Source organism: Ursus americanus, chromosome 9 (genome assembly GCF_024610735.1).
Source record: "Ursus americanus isolate L20-20 chromosome 9, mUrsAme1.1.p, whole genome shotgun sequence".
Taxonomy (NCBI): domain Eukaryota; kingdom Metazoa; phylum Chordata; class Mammalia; order Carnivora; family Ursidae; genus Ursus; species Ursus americanus.
The window spans coordinates 24,094,981-24,114,119 of NC_142135.1; the positions used below are offsets into that span (position 1 = coordinate 24,094,981).

Here is a 19,139-nt window from a genome sequence, read left to right on the forward strand (position 1 = left end):
ACTGCAGTAAGGTCCTACAAATAGCCTTCCTGCATCTACTTTCTACTCCAGTCTTTCTGCTAATTTGCCATTAATGTTTTATATCTAAAAATAACACATTCATTCAGCTGGCATTTCTGAGAACTTACTATTTGCCAATCACACAGTAGTATGAAATACAACTTTATAGGGTCCCTGACTTCATGGAGATTAATCAAAACAAATCAAATCATTCATATTTTTCTTTGAATAATCTTATTCTGATTTTATATTTTACAAAATGATGGTGTCTTCCATTAAAATGTAGGGTCCTAAATGGTAGAAACAGCTTGTTAACATTGATGTTTCTATACAACAGGGGCTGCAGCTCACTTCCTTGCAAATAGCAGGCACACAATTAGTTTTATTCATTTATTTTTAAATGAATCAGCTAGCTTTAATTTCACATAGACAAATTTGAAGCACATGATTTTCAAGAAGGTCATATCAATGTTTCTATTTCTTCAGTTATAAAGCAGATATGTTTCAAAAATTTACTTCTGGTGCACTCTCATAAAAACTACATATTTTATATTTGTCAAGTATTGTTTTAAAAACACTTAAAATAATACATTTTTATTCTGATTATAGAAATAAACTAATGAAGGCTAAAGAAAGAAAAGGAGGAAGAAATGACATCCACATGTTTGGAGAATTAAGGTAACGTTTGATTTACCTTCTTGTCTTCCTTCCCAGGCTATGATATAATACATTATTTTCCAAACTTTATTTTAGCAGAATTATTCTCTCCTCCCAATAACATCACATAATTTAAATAGAACAAAGTGAAAATGCTCTATTGAAGAAAAAGAACTTTGTTCAATGTCCCACCCCAAAGAAGACTCCTTGGTACTATAGTACAGTTGTAAGACAAGCAAAGACCACTTCTAAAATCATTTCTCTAGGAAAAACCTGGCATGGCAAGTAAGCTTTTTTTTCTGGAAGTGGCAAGGATGGGTGGGTGTGTGGGTGCATATTTTCAGCTGCAAATAAACCATCCACAGTTTACATTTTTACTGCCTAGGCAGAACCATTAAGGCAAACATTATAAATACCCCAACAAAGATTTTCATTATTCAAAAGATAATACAAAATCTTGTGTGAATGGCATATCAATTTGCTCATAAGAATGCTTTTGAATGTCTTGTTTGGTTGTGTATACTTGCATAAGTTGTTTTACATAAAAAAAACTATAATTAAGATCTTTAAGTGTGGATAAGTGGCTAATGAGCAGTACTTTCAAAAAGTAGGGGGGAAAAAAGCAAAAGAGTTCTGCAATTCCTTACTGATGAAGATGCCAGTCACAGTATGACTTAGGCCAGATTAGAAGAAATCAAGAGATCTGGGTCATTTTCAGACAATTAAAGGAATACTGAAAGGCATATAAATTCTGTTTGAAACTATTAGACCTACAAGCAAAAGCCTGCTTTCAAAGTCAAGCTTTCTGTTTGTTTGCAGTGGGTGGAGTGACATTGCAGCAATTTGCCTCTCTGTTTCATATCCCCAGCTTTACATTGGGGACACCTATGTTTATATCAGAAGTAAATGCTTGTGATGATAAAAATGTATGTGAAAATACGTGAAGCTCCAGTAAGGACTATTATATGCATAAAAATCTATGAATGATGGAAAATATGCTGGAAATAATTTGTCTGAGTGGGCTTTTGGATTGCTCACATTTTGAAAGTCAGTACCAACAAAGACAAGTTATATGTGACACATCCCATTTCTGATATTCCTCCTTTAGCTTTGATAACATGTAAGTAGCCCCTTAACTATAATATTCTCTGAAGTATCCCTGATACAATTGTCATCATGTATCTTCAGCTCTTTAGAGAACAGGCAGTCTAGTCATTTCTTATTAAGTAAGTTTTTGATTATCCAAGGTAGTCTCTGTCCCACTTATCAGAGATGATAGGGGCTCTTTTGTAATGGGGAAAAAAAAATGACCCAGTATTGCACTGCTTCTTCTCTGCCAAAAAATTATATAATCATTCACTAAAACCTTTCTTATTTTGACATTAAAGAATAGAGCTCGCTAAGATGAAACTTTTTAAGTCAAAAAATACAACTAGAAAGATAATTTCCAAAACACTGTTAATAATCTGAATGATATTAATAGAGAAATCTGAAAGTGTCCTATTTTATGAGTCAAGAAGTCACCAATGGAGAATCTTATACAATTTATATACTCTATGGGAACAAGTAGTTTGGGTGCATAATTTACTGAAAACGAAAGGGCATTAAAATCAAAGCAAAATCCAAATACTTCTTGGGGCACCTGAGTGGCTCAGTCAGTTAAGCCACTGGCTTTTGATTTCTACTTAGGTCGAGATCTTGGGGTCCTGGGATCGAGCCCCACAACAGGCTCTGTGCTCAGTGGGGATTCTGCTTGTCTCTCTGCCCGTCCCCCCATTTGTGCTCTCTCTGTCTCTCTCTCTCTCAAATAAGTAAATAAAATCTTTTTCAAAAAATCCAAAAACTTCTTTATTATAAATTTCTCTATCCAAGTGTGTTTCTTGCCTTAATTTTATCTGTAGTATGCTGTTGTAGAAGTGATAGCATGAAATGTTGCTAATATATTATTTAGTCAGTTTTCAGCAAACTGATACTGAATTAATGTTAAATTATTCATGTAGAAACTAAGATGGCTGGTACCAGATCTTAAACAAATATTAAGTGCTTAGAAGGAAAGTAACACTACTAGCAATAATTAACACGCTTAAAGTTTCATTAAGCTATAGTTTGCTTTAAAAAATAGGCTTACTATGTTTTTAATTTTTAAAATTGAGTAAAAATACCAACTTAGTAAATAGGACAATTTGGTAAAAAAAAAAAAAAAAAAGATTTTTTTCTTTAAATGTGTGTGTGTGTATGTGTGTGTGTGTTTACCATGGAATGATTTTGTAACTCTTCATCTTTTTTAAGATTTATTTTATTTACTTGAGAGAGAGAGACAGAAAGACAGAGAGAGACGGGTAGGGGGAAGGCATAGGGAGAAGGAGAAAGAAACATAAGCAGACTCTGCGCTGAGCGCGGAACCGAATATGGGGCTTGATCTCCGGACCCTGAGATTAGACCTGAGTCGAAACCAAGAGGTAGAAACTCAACCCAATGCTCCACCCAGATGCCCCTCTTCATTCATCTTTAAGAACACGCTCATTTTTAAAGAATTTTGTAAATTTCATACTATTTTTATTTCCTTTGCTTTTAATTCATTTTCAACCATTTATTTTCACCACCCTTTATTATCCTAAGGTTCTGAAAACTCTGACTGAGTAAAAAAAACCCTATGAAATATGAGTGTTCAACAAATTAAATTATTCAGAGCAAACTGATTTTCAACAAGAGTGTTGAAAAGGCACATTTGGCTTTTCATGTATTCAGAAAATAAACTATTTACAAAAATCCAAATCCTTCTTATTTTCATTTTATTTATTGTTTCTTTTACTACTTTTATGAAGACAATACCTTTTTTATATAAAATTATAAAATTCAGTTTAAAAGATTTTTGAAAATTGATAATTTTATTCTACCAGAAACTATTGATAACATTGATACATAGCTTTTTAAATATATTTTATAAATAGTCATTCATTCCTCATTCACTGTCATTAAATAGACATTCAATACACAAATGCATTCTTCAGATTGGACCAGTACTCATTAGAGGAAATCTATCTTTAAGGGTAAAAATTATGTTTCTTTTTAGGCATTTTAATTCCCCATGCCTGTGGACACCAGGTTCCCATTGTTATCGCAGGGAATCCTATGACTATATTGCTATTTTCCCCCAGAAATGGATGATGGGATTATACTGTTATACATGCTCTTATAATATATGTAAGATGTATACCAGTTTTAGAAGCTCTGCATATTTCCATGCAAACTCTACTAATGGAAAACTAAAATTCTAACTTTCCATTATTTGTCAACAGCATAGATGGAAAAGATTTCATTAAAATAATGTAGAAATAAAGGCCAAAAAATGTAAATGAAATAATATTTTTAAACGCATAATAGTGATAAAGTTAATAAGAACAACTAAAATCAAAATAACATAATTAGGCATCATTTATTGACTAAATCATTTTATAAAATATGCCTATCAATATAATTTTAGTATTATTGCTAATAGTGATCAATACTTAGTAATTTAAAAAACCCTCCAATCACATAGAAACTAAGTAAAAAAATGACAAGTTGGTCTCATATTAACCTAAGCCAAAATCATTAATGTCAATATTTCATGAACTTTATTCCAGATATTAGTATATTCACATATTAGAAAGAGACAGAAAGAAAGAAATAGATGGGTTTGGTATTTTTCAGTGTGCTTGTGATATATATTTTTTGTAAATTATTCATATAATTCTCTCCCTGGAATATGTATGAACTTTTTATTTGTGAAAGATCCTGACAGCTTTAAACATATCCATCATGACTTCTGGGTAACCTTAGGCCCCACAACTATTCCTCCCCACCTTCGACCATTTTGCTAAACCCAAATGGACAAAATGACAGCTGCTCAAATGCAAAAACAATCCATCCCCCTTACGAAAATTATTTTTGAACAACTATTATGGAAACTGGCTGAGCCTCAGCTGTTCCCTCTGGCTAAAGTCTACCTTTCTCCCCCAAGGTAGGCCAATATTTCTGGGTTGTGGTCAGGCCATGGCATTTGGAACTAAAGCTGATGCCTAGAACGGCTCCAGTTAATGTTGCTTCTACAGTTTCTGGTGTGACTTAGAGGGGGTTGGATCTGCTGCTTCTAAGCCAAGGTCATTTCTTCAAAGCTAAAGTGCACATGACCTATACCTTTGTTATCTTTCTTTCTCAGATCTTGCTTCTAACCAGTGTTCTATATCCTTCTATTGAATACCACCTAAACTTGACTCTTTTTCTTTAGAGTTCTTCCTATAGGCCTCTTGATGTAAATCATTTTCACTATTCAGGACTTGTTATGGATGAAATGAGATGTTGAACTGAGATTAATGGAATCTTTTCATCTATCTCTTCTTTGTTCTTTTTTATTTTAGTATCAATGATCAACAGCCAGTCAATGAAACTCCCATTCAGTGTCCAGCATCTTATGTGTACAAATGTTATGCTGCCACAGCACTAAATACTGAAGCTCTTATAGGATTTTACCAACAACTATTTAAAATTTCAGTGGCCACTTGGGGAACTTGAGATTAAAGTAATTCACCTATGTCACATCTTAGATTTAAAGGGTTCAAAGACTACAATTATTCCATGGACAGCATAATTATTTTTTGATATGAAGAGGCTTCTAAACTACAGGAAAATTCTAAAATTGCTTGCCTGAAAGACTCCTTTTAAAAAGCTAATAAACATATGAATAATCTAAAATCAGAACTCAAACTCTCCTTTTCTTCTTCTGACTTAACTCTAGACTGGCCATCCATCATGTCCCTTATACCTCGACTTCTTCCTCTCCATTCACATTAATTTTCTATTACTGCATAATAAAATACCACATACTTAAGAACTTAATACAACATCCATTTATTACCTCATTGGTCTGTAGGTAAGAAGTCCAGGTGGGCTCCCTTTGGTCCTCTGTTTATAATCTCACAAGACCAAAGTCAAGTGGTCTGTCAGGCTGCACTTTAGTTTGGAAGTTCACTGTGGCTACTGGCAGAATTTGTTCCTTACAGTCAGAGGAATGAGGTCCCCATTTTCTTGCTGGCTTCCAGAGTCCACCTACATTCATTTCTCAAAGTGCCTTCCATCTCCCACCCAGCAATAGCACATCCATTCTCTCTCAAGCCTCAAATGTCTCTGATTGCCTCTTTTGTCACTAGCCAGAGAACATTATCTATTTTCGAGGGCTCATATAATTAGGTTAGGCCCACCCTAACACTGTTCCTATCTTAAAGTAAACTGATCAGCAACCTCAATTACATCTGCAAAATCCCTTTTGCCATGTAAAATAATGTAATTCTGAAGTAACATCAGGAGGTCACATGGACCATCTAGAATTCTGCCTCCTACACTGTGGCTTTGTATCTTCAGCTCCTTCACTACTTTCATGGACCCTCTCCTCCTTCCTCTACCATACCCTCCAACTGGGCAGTATTTCCTCTTGATTTCTTATACTGTGGTCAGACATGAGACCTACCTTGCTTATTTTGTGACATTAAAGCTTGGTTATAATTTGATTGCTATAATTTTGTTGAGAACTTTCCAAACCCTTATGAGGAGGAATGAAAGGTCACAGAATATAGGATTTTTCTAGCAGCTTGTAACAAGTCTTGAATTGAACCCACCATCTTATAGGCACAAGAATTATGGGGGAGGGGGGACAGGAGCAACTGGTTAAGGAAGACAGGATGGATTGAGACCCAAGTGAAATCAAATACATGTATCAAAGTTTGACCAAAGGTAGATAGAAAAAGAGTAGAAAAGTAGAATATAATCTCTCAGTATCTGATGCTGAGATTTTTGCTGTCAATACTGATTGATCAATATCCAATGCTATAAAGGGGAGAAATGTAAAAGCCCAGATTCGAAAGGCTATTTCACTTTTACCGTCAGAGAATATTCCACTCTCTTTAAGGGAGATAATATTACTGCTGGCCTATCCACTTTCTTCAGGAATGGTCTTAATCCTGAAACATCAAGAGATTGCTATGCACTTCGAACATACTTTGATTTAGAAAGAAACATTAGACTCCAATTAATAGCTCTTCTGATTAAGCATCTATATGAACACACGCCCATGTCTAAATCAGGAAAGACAAATATACCTATAGTTTTTGTACAGGTAATGGTCACTGAAAGAACAATTATTCTGCCTTCACTTGAAAGACAGACTCTAAGTAGACACAGGACAAACTTTGTCTGACAGAATAACACCTCTCTGTGGAATTAGTGCCCTGGTCAGCCTGCAATTTCCTTAATAAAAAGGGAGACATTTCAATGCAATTGCAAATACAAAATGTTCTGTTTCTATTTGATACTATGTCTAGCCTCTCTACCATAAGCCTTATTGCTTTTCCATCATTTATCCTTGGAGTAGCAAACAGATTTTATAAGTTGGAATCTCAAATGACCCTCAGACTCTGAATTTGTCTCAGCCACTTCCTGACTCTCTGGGCTTTCTCACTAGTGATACACTTTGTTGTATGCTGAATGTTTTTAGCATAGATCTATTTTGCATACACCATACTACTATTAAATATGAACTAGAAGGCTTCCTTCTTCTTTTTTTTTTTTTAAAGAGTTTATTTATTTATTTGACAGTGAGAGAGACAGCCAGGGAGAGAGGGAACACAAGCAGGGGGAGTGGAAGAGGAAGAAGCAGGCTCCTGGTGGAGAAGCCTGATGTGGGGCTCGATCCCAGAACGCCAGGATCACGCCCTGAGCTGAAGGCAGACGCTTAACAACTGCACCACCCAGGCGCCCCTAGAAGGCTTCCTTCTGAAACACCCAGGAAAATAATTCTCAGACTGTAATTTAATAATGTCTCAAACTGAGTATTTCCTATCTGATGTCTCTCATACCAATGTCTCAGAAATTAAATCTGACCATAATAGCATTAGGGCCCATGAAAGAAGGTATGGATATACAAGGGACCATGAACCCTTAAGGATCTCAGCTGATCTGGATATTCCTTTGCTGAAACTGGCCCCGTGCTCATTTAAAAACAAGACTGTTGGAGGACTGCCACCCATAGACACTGTCTATGTCTCCCCTGCCACACATATTGGAGTGTTTCTTTTTCAAAGATTAAATGTTATTCTTGACTTTTCTGGCTAATTACCAAAAGCTCCTTGGGTAATTCTTCAGTCAAATACCGTTAGAATACTGGTCATACGACACTGCTGACATTGGACTCCTAACTTTTTTGAATTAGCTAGCCCAAAATGTGACCTGACAAAAACCGTCACTAACTATGTGTTGCCCTGGACAGACTTACTAAAGGTTGTATTCTGTAAAATGAACACTCCCTTTTAAAGCCCTCTTACTCTTGAGCTTCCACATTGCTATGAATTTTCCTATTTGCACATGAAAGATCATGATAAGAATTTGTGTTCTGTCTCAACAGGACAATAAAAATCAGAGACCCATTGTTTATTGATCCTGTAGCAAAGGCCTATCCTCTTATTTAGGCACAACTGAACAAACTCCAAGTTAACTGATGCTTCTGATAACTAAAATCTTAACATCTCCACATAACTTCTTACTCCCTCATATCATTCAGACATTTTTCTTCTACTAGACTGAACTCCTACAAAATCCTTCTTCTTTTCCCTATACATATTCACATCCATTGCTGTAAGATTCTAAACCCTATAGATAATTTTCCCCTGCCAGTGGATAGTAACCTTGGGATATCATGCACTTATCAGGAATTTTTTTGGCTTCAAACCTCCCTGAAATTTCTTTTGACAAGTCAGCTTTAGAATTGCTTTTGGATAGCTTCTATTTGAAATTTGAACATGGAGGTTTTTAATCTGGATTTGCAAACACAACCAACTCAAATTGCTTTTTTTTTTTTTAAAGATTTTATTTATTTATTTGACAGAGAGAGACAGCCAGGGAGAGAGGGAACACAAGTAGGGGGAGTGGGAGAGGAAGAAGCAGGCTCCCAGCAGAGGAGCCTGATGTAGGGCTCCATCCCAGAACACTGGGATCACGCCCTGAGCCGAAGGCAGACGCTTAACAACTGTGCCCCCCAGGCGCCCCAACCAACTCAAATTGCTTTAATCCAGCCTTCCAGGGGGCCAAATCATCAGTGGATTGTCAGACTGTAGCTTTTATTGAGACAATCAGTTAACTAGGGAGTTAACTGAGAAAGAGGAAATGTCTATATAGACATCAGATAATCCCTTCAAGTAGGTAATGATTTTGCTCTGCTTTACAAGCAACACAGCCTCTTAATTGCAGCTGCTTCCTCTATTAAATATCACAATCTGTAAAAACCCTACTAGCTGTTTCCTCCAAAGGCATTGGATATAATAAGTGGAAGGCACATACTATAAACAGACTCAATAAACAAAATGCATTTCTTTAGATGATTCTTATGTTATATAAACTTCATGCTACCCACAAAGTTCAAAAATCAAGGCCTAAACTAACTTGACTATTGGCATTGAGTCTGGAGTCAACTATAACTTCAAGCATTTGATTCTCCAGTACCACGCAGGAAAAGATCACATTGACTGTTCCAACCAGATGCTCTTTGGTTGCAACAAGACTACTATTCAGTCTACCCTAAAATACTAAGACAATGTCTCTCAATATTACTTGCTTTCTGCTGTGGAAAGAAAAAAAAATGAGAATCATCATAAATGAGCATCGGTGGGAAATTTTCAAAAAGAGTAAAAAGAATGTCCCTGAGGCAGTTCTCACCTTTCAAACACAGTCCTAGGAAAAGTATACAGGTGAACACGGACTGGAGTTCAAACCTGTAGGTCTTTTGAATATCTAAAATGGGTTTATTCAGATACAATCTTCCCTATGTTGGTCAATTTCAGTATCAGTACACTTGTTTTCTGGTTGGCAAAAGGTGTTTCCCTGCCTAAAGCAACTGCTCTGACAATAGAAATATTGAGACAAATGTATTCATTTGTACATTGATACTTTTTTACATGAAATCTTCTTCTGTTTTCAATACCATTTTGCCAAAAAACCACTTTCATCTATTTGCTTTATTAAACTTTTAAGCATGCTCATAATGTCTCTGATGATTTTTATTTTCTATATTTATTTCTTTACTTCAAAAGTGGCTTTAGTATTCTTTTTTTTTCTTTATTTACTCTCCCTAGTAATACGTGGGTTCCATATGTTGCAAAGTATATAGCCTATCTTATTAGTCATGGTATGTGCACTAATAGGTCTTCCCAATAACTTGAAAACACAGATTTGAAAACAAGAAGTTATGTGGAATAGGACTTTCTCCATTCACTTCTTTCTAGATCAGAATTAACAATGCAAGTATCCTATTTTTGATCATTATGTATTGTACATGTATGAGTTGATGAAATAAGACCTTTATGGAATCATTATATATTATATTTATATATTAATATATTATATATATTTAAGAAATAGAATCATGATATATGACCTTTTTTGAGGGTTTTTAAAAAGCAATGAAACCTGTTTTCAGAAAAATGCACATAAGTAGTTACTTATACCTAAATATGTACATGCAGTTTAAGAGAGTACATAGATTCTTGAAGTTAGTCCCATATGCCTAAGTATCTACAGAAATCTACACTTATTTTGCCTAGAAGAACCCCCAAGTATTTACATCATGTTTGTGCTTCTGTTTTGCAGTTGTCTTGTAAGCCTATTTTTTTTTTATCTTGGGTTGACAATAAATAAATAGTCTAAGCAACTGACACCCAGGAAGTGCCCTATATGTGTTCACTTCAAATGACTCAATTAATATTGCAGTGAATATTTATTGACTCTCCCCAGCATTCATGGCACTATCACATAAAGGCTATTTGTTTTAGTGTTTTCCTCTGCACATTTGGGCAGAGATTGATGAAAGACTTTAAGTTAATTTAAACAAACACCTTCTTTTATATAAACCCCTCCTGTAAAAACAGAAGTATGCACATTTAGAAGTCTAGATTAACAAACTAATTAAATCATATGGCAAGTTTGAGATAATCTGATGGATGTTATTTCCAACTTTGCTTTGTAGATAAGGAAATATTTGAATACGAGAAGAAATTCACACTAAGCCCCACTCTCCTATCTTTGTCGCTTTGAAATTATCATGTTGTTTGTTTTTTCACTATGTCAGTTATAAAAACTAGTCCAAGAAAATGAATCTAGACAAAGGAATAATCGAGAATGGCACATTGACACCTATCTTTCTGTTTATATGAAAGGCGCTGAGATTCCCAGTTTAAACCCAAACTCTGTATTTTTGTAATTCCCACTTGTCTGATTCAATAGTGGCAAGGCCAGTTTCTAAATGAATAAGAGCCTGGACAGACATTTAGGAGAAAACCATCATATGGGTAGAGAAAATCTCACATGTATCTTCACTCAGCATGAATTTTGCATCAGTAATAATCAGTGCCAAAAAAGGAAGGCAAACAGGTATTATTGGGAGCCCTGGAGATAGGACCTCTTATCTTGGACATCAGTAACCTCACCACGTACAATTACAGCAGTCACTAGGGGGCAAAGGGCTCCTACTAGAAGAGCATTTTGTAGATATAATATGAAAGTAGTCTAGGGACAGCTGGGTGGCTCAGACAGTTAAGCGTCTACCTTCGGCTCAGGTCATGATCCCAGAGTCCTGGGATCAAGTCCCACATCAGGCTCCTTGCTCAGCAGGGAGCCTGCTTTTCCCTGTGCCTGCCACCTCCCTTGCTGTGCTCTGTCTCTGACAAATAAATAAATAAAATCTTAAAAAAAAATAACAAAATGAAAGTGGTCTAGATCAGAAGAGGAAAACAGGACAGATGCTATATCAAAATAGAAAGAGGTGGGGGGGGGTGAATCAGGTGATGGGGGATTAAGGAGTACACTTGTGCTGAGCACCGGGTATCATATGAAAGTATTGGATCACTATAGTGTACCTGAAACTAATATTACACTGTATGTTAACTAATTGGAATTTAAATAAAAACTTTTAAAAAAGAACCAAAAGAAAATGTGTTGTATTCACACATGGTATACCTGTAAGTCGTCCTCAGACATTTCCTTTTTTTTTTTTTTTTTTTTTGAGAAGGAGGTGGATGGAATTTTATTAGCTGTGGTGAACATGAGATTCAAAGATATATAGTTTATTCCATAAATAAACATAGCAACAACGAATGAATAGTGTAACAGTTCTAACCTAATGTTACATAATCAGTTAATAAATATATACTAACTCCTTACATGTCACACACATATTACATAAGTATGTAGGTATTATGGAATGATTCTTGCCATTCAAAGAGATGCAATATGGTTCGAAAAATAATTATAAATGTATCTAATGAATACATTTACATTCATACAATGTACCACTCCTAAGAAATAATGAACATGTGAAAAAATAACTTTTTTCACGAGAAAAGTACAAAGCAATGAATGGTATATTTGATACACCAAATCATGCCAATGTAGTGGGAGATAATTTTGGTAGAGTGTTGAAGCAAAAAGAAATAATTACATATTGAGACTGCGACTCTTAGCAATTGTATAAATTTGACAAATGGCAAATCCTATAACTCTCACTTACCAGTACAGTAATTTTACATAGGGTTATTGTGGCATTAAACACAATTATAAATGTGGCAGGAAATATATTACCTTCATTTGCTTTGTAGCGAGGTGAGTCTTGGTACCTAATAAATAGATGGAATATCTAGATGTACTACTTATCCTCTTTAAGTGTATGTTCCTGCAATAACCAAATGAATAATGGTGTGAAATGGTGCAATCCTTTGGATACGTAAAGTCATTTATTCCATAGTCATTCATTCGGCATATATTTACTTTGCACACATTAGGCAGTGTGCAAGATGCAGGTTAAGAAGTGTTTTTTCTTTGTTTGTTTTTATTTTTAAAAATAGATAGGACTTTATTCTCCTGGAGATTGCAGTCTAAGGATTGAGGCAGGCATTACATAAATGCAAAAATTACATCTTCAACTTAATACTATGATGATGATTCTGCATCCAACTCTAAAATAATAGTGGGCACCTGACTTGTCCATCTATTTTAAACAACTAAAAAACTAAAAAACTCTTTTAACATATTGAAATGACACCACAGGATTTTAATTACTAAGAGAAGGGAAATAAATAAGTCTTAATTTTGCCCCAATTTATAGCCTAGGGCAGTCTCAAGAATATAGGCCAGAAGGAAATCAAGCAGAGTCCAGCATTCTCTCCAAGATGTTCCCTGACATGAGTAGACAGAGATCAAAGTTGAGGTGCTAAGAGTCTGGTAAAGATTTTCTCTTAATGAATGGTTGAATTAATAAATCACTATGGGTTTTCTGTTTAGGAGAACAGGAAACTCTTCTATGCTTTATAAATAAAGTAGAATCCATAGAGGCACAAAACAGGGGATAGAGCTACAAAGTGAGAGTTGGTAACCTTCAATTTTTTTTTGCACAGCATATGTTTTGGAGTTGTTTTAATTTTCTAGTTATTTTCCTCTGAAGATGTTCCAGTTTGTGATATTGCATTTAAGCCTTGGAATTTTAGCATTAAACGATGATTTAGCTCTGTTTAATTGGGATAGGACATGGTAGTTTTTAGCAATATGTTTTTATGATTTTAAAGGTTAAATACTCTTGAATTCAATTGCAGAATCTACCATGATTCACTCTAAATAGTTCTTTCTTTTAAATGTTTCTAAATTGTATCAAATAATATAATGGAATCTTAAAAATAATTTACAAAGGGTTATACAATATTAATATTATACAGTTTGATACTAATTCAATTCAACTGACAAAGACATATAAAAATAAATAGGACAGACTAATTCTTCCCTTCAATGCATTCTAGTAGGGTAACAAAGAGTCATAAATGAATAATTAATTGGATAATACCAGATAATTCTCAATAACTTATATTATAAAGAAAAAATAATATGTTATAAAAATGGGAAATAGGTGAAGGCCAATACTTTAAAGTTGTGGCATGCTATGTATACAGTGTACGAATTGCAGCCAGACTTAGATCACAATACTACCAGCACCCCAGAAGCTGCCCTTTTGTCATTTTTGCAATAAATAGTTAGACCAGTAATCTTTACTGTTTTTTTTTATTTTAAATAAAATGATTCACATAGAATGTACTATTTTGCATTGAGTACTTTTGTTAAACATTTCTTGAGAATTCATTGATACTTTGCATGTAAATATACATCTCCCATTCTAATTACTATATAATATGCCACAGTGTAAATATACCAATGGTTAATTCAATTATAGATGAACATTTGGGCTATTTTCAGCCTTTGGCTATAATAAATAGTATGGCTGTGAATATCATGTTAATGAAATTTGATGATGGGGCCCAATTTTAAATAAAAACTTTTCTGAGGAGGTATTATTATAACAAGATTTGTATGATATACCTGTTACTGCTGTTGTATAACAAATTATCTCAAAATGTAATAGCGTAAACAACCAATTTTTATGCAAATGGATTTTGTGGACAATTCAGACATGGCAGAGCGGGATGATTTGATCTCTGTTTCATATCTCTGACCTCAACTTGAAAGGCTCAAAGCTTGGAGATGGCTGAATGGCTAAGAGTTGCAGTGGTTTATAGACGCACTCACATTTATGGTACCTGGGCTGGGATGACTTGAAGACCTTTACTGCTGATTACAGTTTACATAAGTGGACTCGCATGTGTCTTGACTTCCTCGAAGCAATGCATTTTCACAAATAACTGGCCTTCTTATATGATAGCTCAAGACCTAGGCATGAGTGCTCCATCCAAAAAGACCTCAGATGTCACACAGCATCACTTCTGGTACACTCATTGGTCAAATCACCCCCTTGATTCAGGAGGCCAAGGCATAGATCTATCTACAGTAGGAATGACCAAAAAAAAGGGGGGGGGTATATTTTAAAACCTCCTAAAGTCAGCCAGCCATGATAAATTTATTAATTAAGGCAGAAGAAGCAATAAGTCTAAAATCTCTAATTGGGAAATAAGTTTTAACTTTTTGAGAAGGAGAAAAAAAGTCAGACTGCCTGAGTATAGTAAAAAATAAGGTGTAGTAGGCAGAGGCCATATTTTTTTAAGAATATTTTCAGCCATTATGTAGGCCATAAAGCATTTGGATCCTATTTTATGTTCCAGCTATTGGAAAACATACAGGGCAGAGGCATTGTCTTATTTACATTTTAACAATATAATCTTTCTTGGCAGCCACAGAAATAATCATTTGTAGGGACACAAGAGACTAAAAAGCTTTTTAAATAATACAAGTACATGAGGATATTGGCTAGACAGTGGCAGTAAACATGGAAATGTGGAAAAGTGGATAGATGAATTTGGTAATTTTTTTTTGGCTAACTCTTGATCATTCAACATTCAACTATACATCATCATTTTCCTTGAAATCTACTCTGATCTTTCCTACCAACCTACCCCAGCCCAGGATAATCTAAGTATTTCTGTGCTGGCTTAGGAATTCATATATATATATATATATATTCAAAATATTATGTTAAAATAAACTATGTGTGTATTTCCACAATAAAGGTTATGATCACATAGACTAGGAATTTGGTCCTAGCTGAATTTGTATCCCTGGGGTCAAGAAAAACTTAGTAACTGGAAAAAATCTATATTCTTTTAAAATATTTAAGTAGTTTAGTTAATAACAGCTGCAATTGATATTTTAATGTATAATTAATAAATATCATAAATAAATCACTTGGGTGTATAATTTATACTATTATATATATGTATCTCCATAATATACATAAAAATACACTATTTTTCATTAAGTAGTCAACTATTCAGGAGACACATTTCTTTACATAATTTTCAATTACTTCTAAAATTTTTGCCAACAGTTTTTTGCAGTTTTAGCCTGTTCCTATAAGTTGAGCATGTCATATAGTGATTTCAGAACACATAGAGAAGAAACAATTACTTAATGTGATTAATGCCAATCAGAAACAATTATTTTATAGTAACACTTTGGAACATTGATATTGTGTGTTTTCAAGAGATGAAATAACATCTTTGCATGATGGGGTATTTAATATTACCTGAAATTTAGCCATGAGAAAGCGTCTAAAGTCAGAAAAAAATGACATTTATTTTATAATGACATGTTTAGGCCAGTGAACATATGCAACTAATTGGTAACCCTGAAAAAGACTTTAACACCAATCGAAAAGGAAAGACAACTATGAAGTATGCTATTTTATGGTAGAAAACAACTAAGTTTTTAGAGAAAACTGAGAATGTTCCATTCTTTCTTTCAGTTTATTTAGTCCTAGTACTGCCTTGAGGCAAAATAATGGATCCAAGGAACTCTCAAAGTCATCCCAAGCCTATAATTCACCAGAAAATAGTGCAACAGTTTCCTAAGGAACTACTTGCAAGCATAAAAGTGCCAAATTGAAAACAAACAAATAAAATGTTGAATTGAGAGGATTGCTGGACCTTTGTATAAGAAAACTGAGTTGAATGTATTTTCGTGAGAAGCCATTTTTTTTAAAAAATGCACTTATTTATTTTTTTGTAGACTTGTTGAAAACCTTCCATGTGCTATATACTGGGCCATAAAAACAAATGAGATCTAGATCTTTCTACCTTAAATCCATGTGCGTACCCATAATAGCTAAAGAAAAGATGACAATGTGTATCTGAGTTCTTTGACATTTCTCCCCCCTAACCATTACTTAGGAGTTTTATCTCACTCAACTTCTGCACACAAATCTAGGACACAGGCTAACATCAGATAGGGAAGATTCACTAGTGAGCCACAAAACAAGACAAGCCTACATTTGATCACACTGTTTTTGTTCCTCTACCCAAGAGTCTATACTCTTAAATTTGTGGTAGAATATCTGGTTCCAGATTCCCATCACCATGTCTGAGACTCTGCTTACCCATTGTTATACCACTGCTTCTAAGTCATCTTTGCATGAATACATATTTGGTGCACATTCATGAACTTGGCCCTACATTAGACCTGCTGGGTTTTCATTAATAGGTTTCCTGTATCTCTAGATTTCCTTATGCCTCAATCCTAACTATACTACTTCCTTGAGCAATCCTTTAGAAAATGGATATTATTTGTTTGAAACCTGTCCACTCACCACAGACGGAATTCTTCCCATTGCTTTAGCACCAACAGAACAAATTGGATAATGAAACAGAAAACAAAACAGCCTCAAAACCCAGAGGTCAGAGCAATGTAGGGGAATATGCTAGATAGCAATCTAGCTCTAGATAATATAGATGGTGAAATAAGTGACCACCTCCAATATGCTGGTTATTCTTATTTAAGGGCTTTTCCTGTGCAGTACTGAGAACATACTAACATATTATTTGTAATTTGCTGATGATATCCACCATTTATTCATTACATTGCTCAAATGGAGCAGATACTCCCTGAGATCATAATGGGAAGGGCACAAGGATTAAGAAGCCATGAGAGCTGCTCCTCAGGGTCATTTGAGAGATTAGAAACATAAATAAATGGGCAAATAAATAAACAAATTGATGCAGAGTATTCAAGATCTTTGCCAATGTAGTTGAAATCACAAAGGTAATTTTTTTTTTTTAAAGATTTTATTTATTTATTCAACAGAGATAGAGACAGCCAGCGAGAGAGAGAACACAAGCAGGGGGAGTGGGAGAGGAAGAAGCAGGCTCATAGCGGAAGAGCCTGATGTGGGGCTCGATCCCGGATCTCCGGGATCACGCCCTGAGCCGAAGGCAGGCGCTTAACCGCTGTGCCACCCAGGCGCCCCTACAAAGGTAATTTTTAAAAGAGACAGGAGTAGCATTGCAGGAGGGACAACTGAGCTGAAGACTAATATGCTGGATGGACAGAAAGATAAAGGACAGCCCAGGAACATTAATCAGAAAGTTCAAAAGCATAAATACATGAACAATCATGAAAGGGTTATATTTTAGAACTGTTAGAGGTGTGAGAGGTTTATAGAGAAAATAGGGGTTGAACATAAAACTCTAGAGAACACTAATTTGAGGTTTAGGAAGACAAGAGAAAAGAAAAGCATTTTCAGAATGAGAGGTGAGATAGAGGAGAGTGATACAGACATGCATGGAAAAAAATAAGGATATATATTTTAAGCAGAGTAGCTATTTAAAAATTTTTTTCACTTCTTCTTCTGGGGAGAGAAGGAAAAACTAAACTAAACTGAACTAAATTAAAGGGAACTGAACTAAATTAATGGTAGGCAAGAAGACAAACCAGAATAATTGCAGTCAGATGTTTATCAAAAGAAGCCTCTCGCCTGAACAGCAAGGCAATGGATGATGTCTGTGCCTCCGGTTCTTCCACAGAGCATTGCCCAGTTCCTTTGTGCAAAGGGACTGTTAACTAACAGACTCCAACCTTCAAAAGCTTATACTCATGCTGTAACTGCCACTTTTTCTACACTTACTTACTTCGTAGGTATCTTGAAGACCATCTTCCATGTAAAGCATTTATCTGAATACCTACTACCTGTAAGTGCTCAAGAGTAATTAACCCTTGCTCTACATATCATAATAAAGGACATAATAATTCCCTGGCTATTTACTATCGTTACTGTTATTATTATTATTATTGTTATTATTATTGTTGATTTGAGTTTTCTATTTCCATAAGAAATTATCAATTCTTTTAAGCATTCTAAGTTCCTTTCTTGGAACCATCTTCTATACACTGGGGTGCATTAATATAAACTAGTTGTCCTGAAAGCATAGTCACCATAACCACAGCAGTCCCAATACCTCGCAACTTGTTAAAAATGAAAATTCAAGAACCCCACCACACACTTGCTGAATCAAAACCCCTGGCAGTAAGGTCTAGCAATCTGTGTCTCAACAAGCCCTGATGGAGTCTAAAATTTGATATCAATAAAGTGATCCACCTCTCCTGGAACGCTAAGTACAATCATTAACCAATCAGGATATCAGAAGGAGAACACTGACTCAGACCAGAGCAGTAGACGTACTTTGATTGGGTAGAAACAGCACAGACTCTGGAGGCATAATTCAAGTCCCAAGTTGTCCAATATTAGATCTATTACCTTGGATTTTCTCCACTTCTCTTTCAGGATGTCCTATCCATCTCTCAGTGATATCGAAATTATTGAGATAATAAATGTAGAATGTCTGGCACATAGTGGCCATTCAATAAATACTATTTTCTTTCATATCAGAATCACCTTCATTGAGTTATAATGTTATACACTCTGCTTTTATTAAGGGGTGTACAAGAAACAGCCCCATGGGAACCTGTTGCAACTCTATTTTACAACTGTTGCTGAGGACTATCCATTACATCATTTAAGGCCCCCTATATAAATTTTTTATATGAGTAATGTCTTTAAATGTTTGGATATGGAAAAAAATAGAAAGCTAACAACAACAACAAAAAAAACCTTTGTCTAGAATGTATGCTATAATGTT

General features: G+C 34.9%; 1 long non-coding RNA gene across 2 annotated transcripts in view; it reads right to left on the bottom strand.

Annotated features, from left to right (window-relative positions):
• The window catches only part of LOC123797779 (uncharacterized), a 504,316-nt gene that overhangs the window by 144,276 nt on the left and 340,901 nt on the right, over positions 1 to 19,139 (bottom strand). The window lies entirely within an intron of this gene.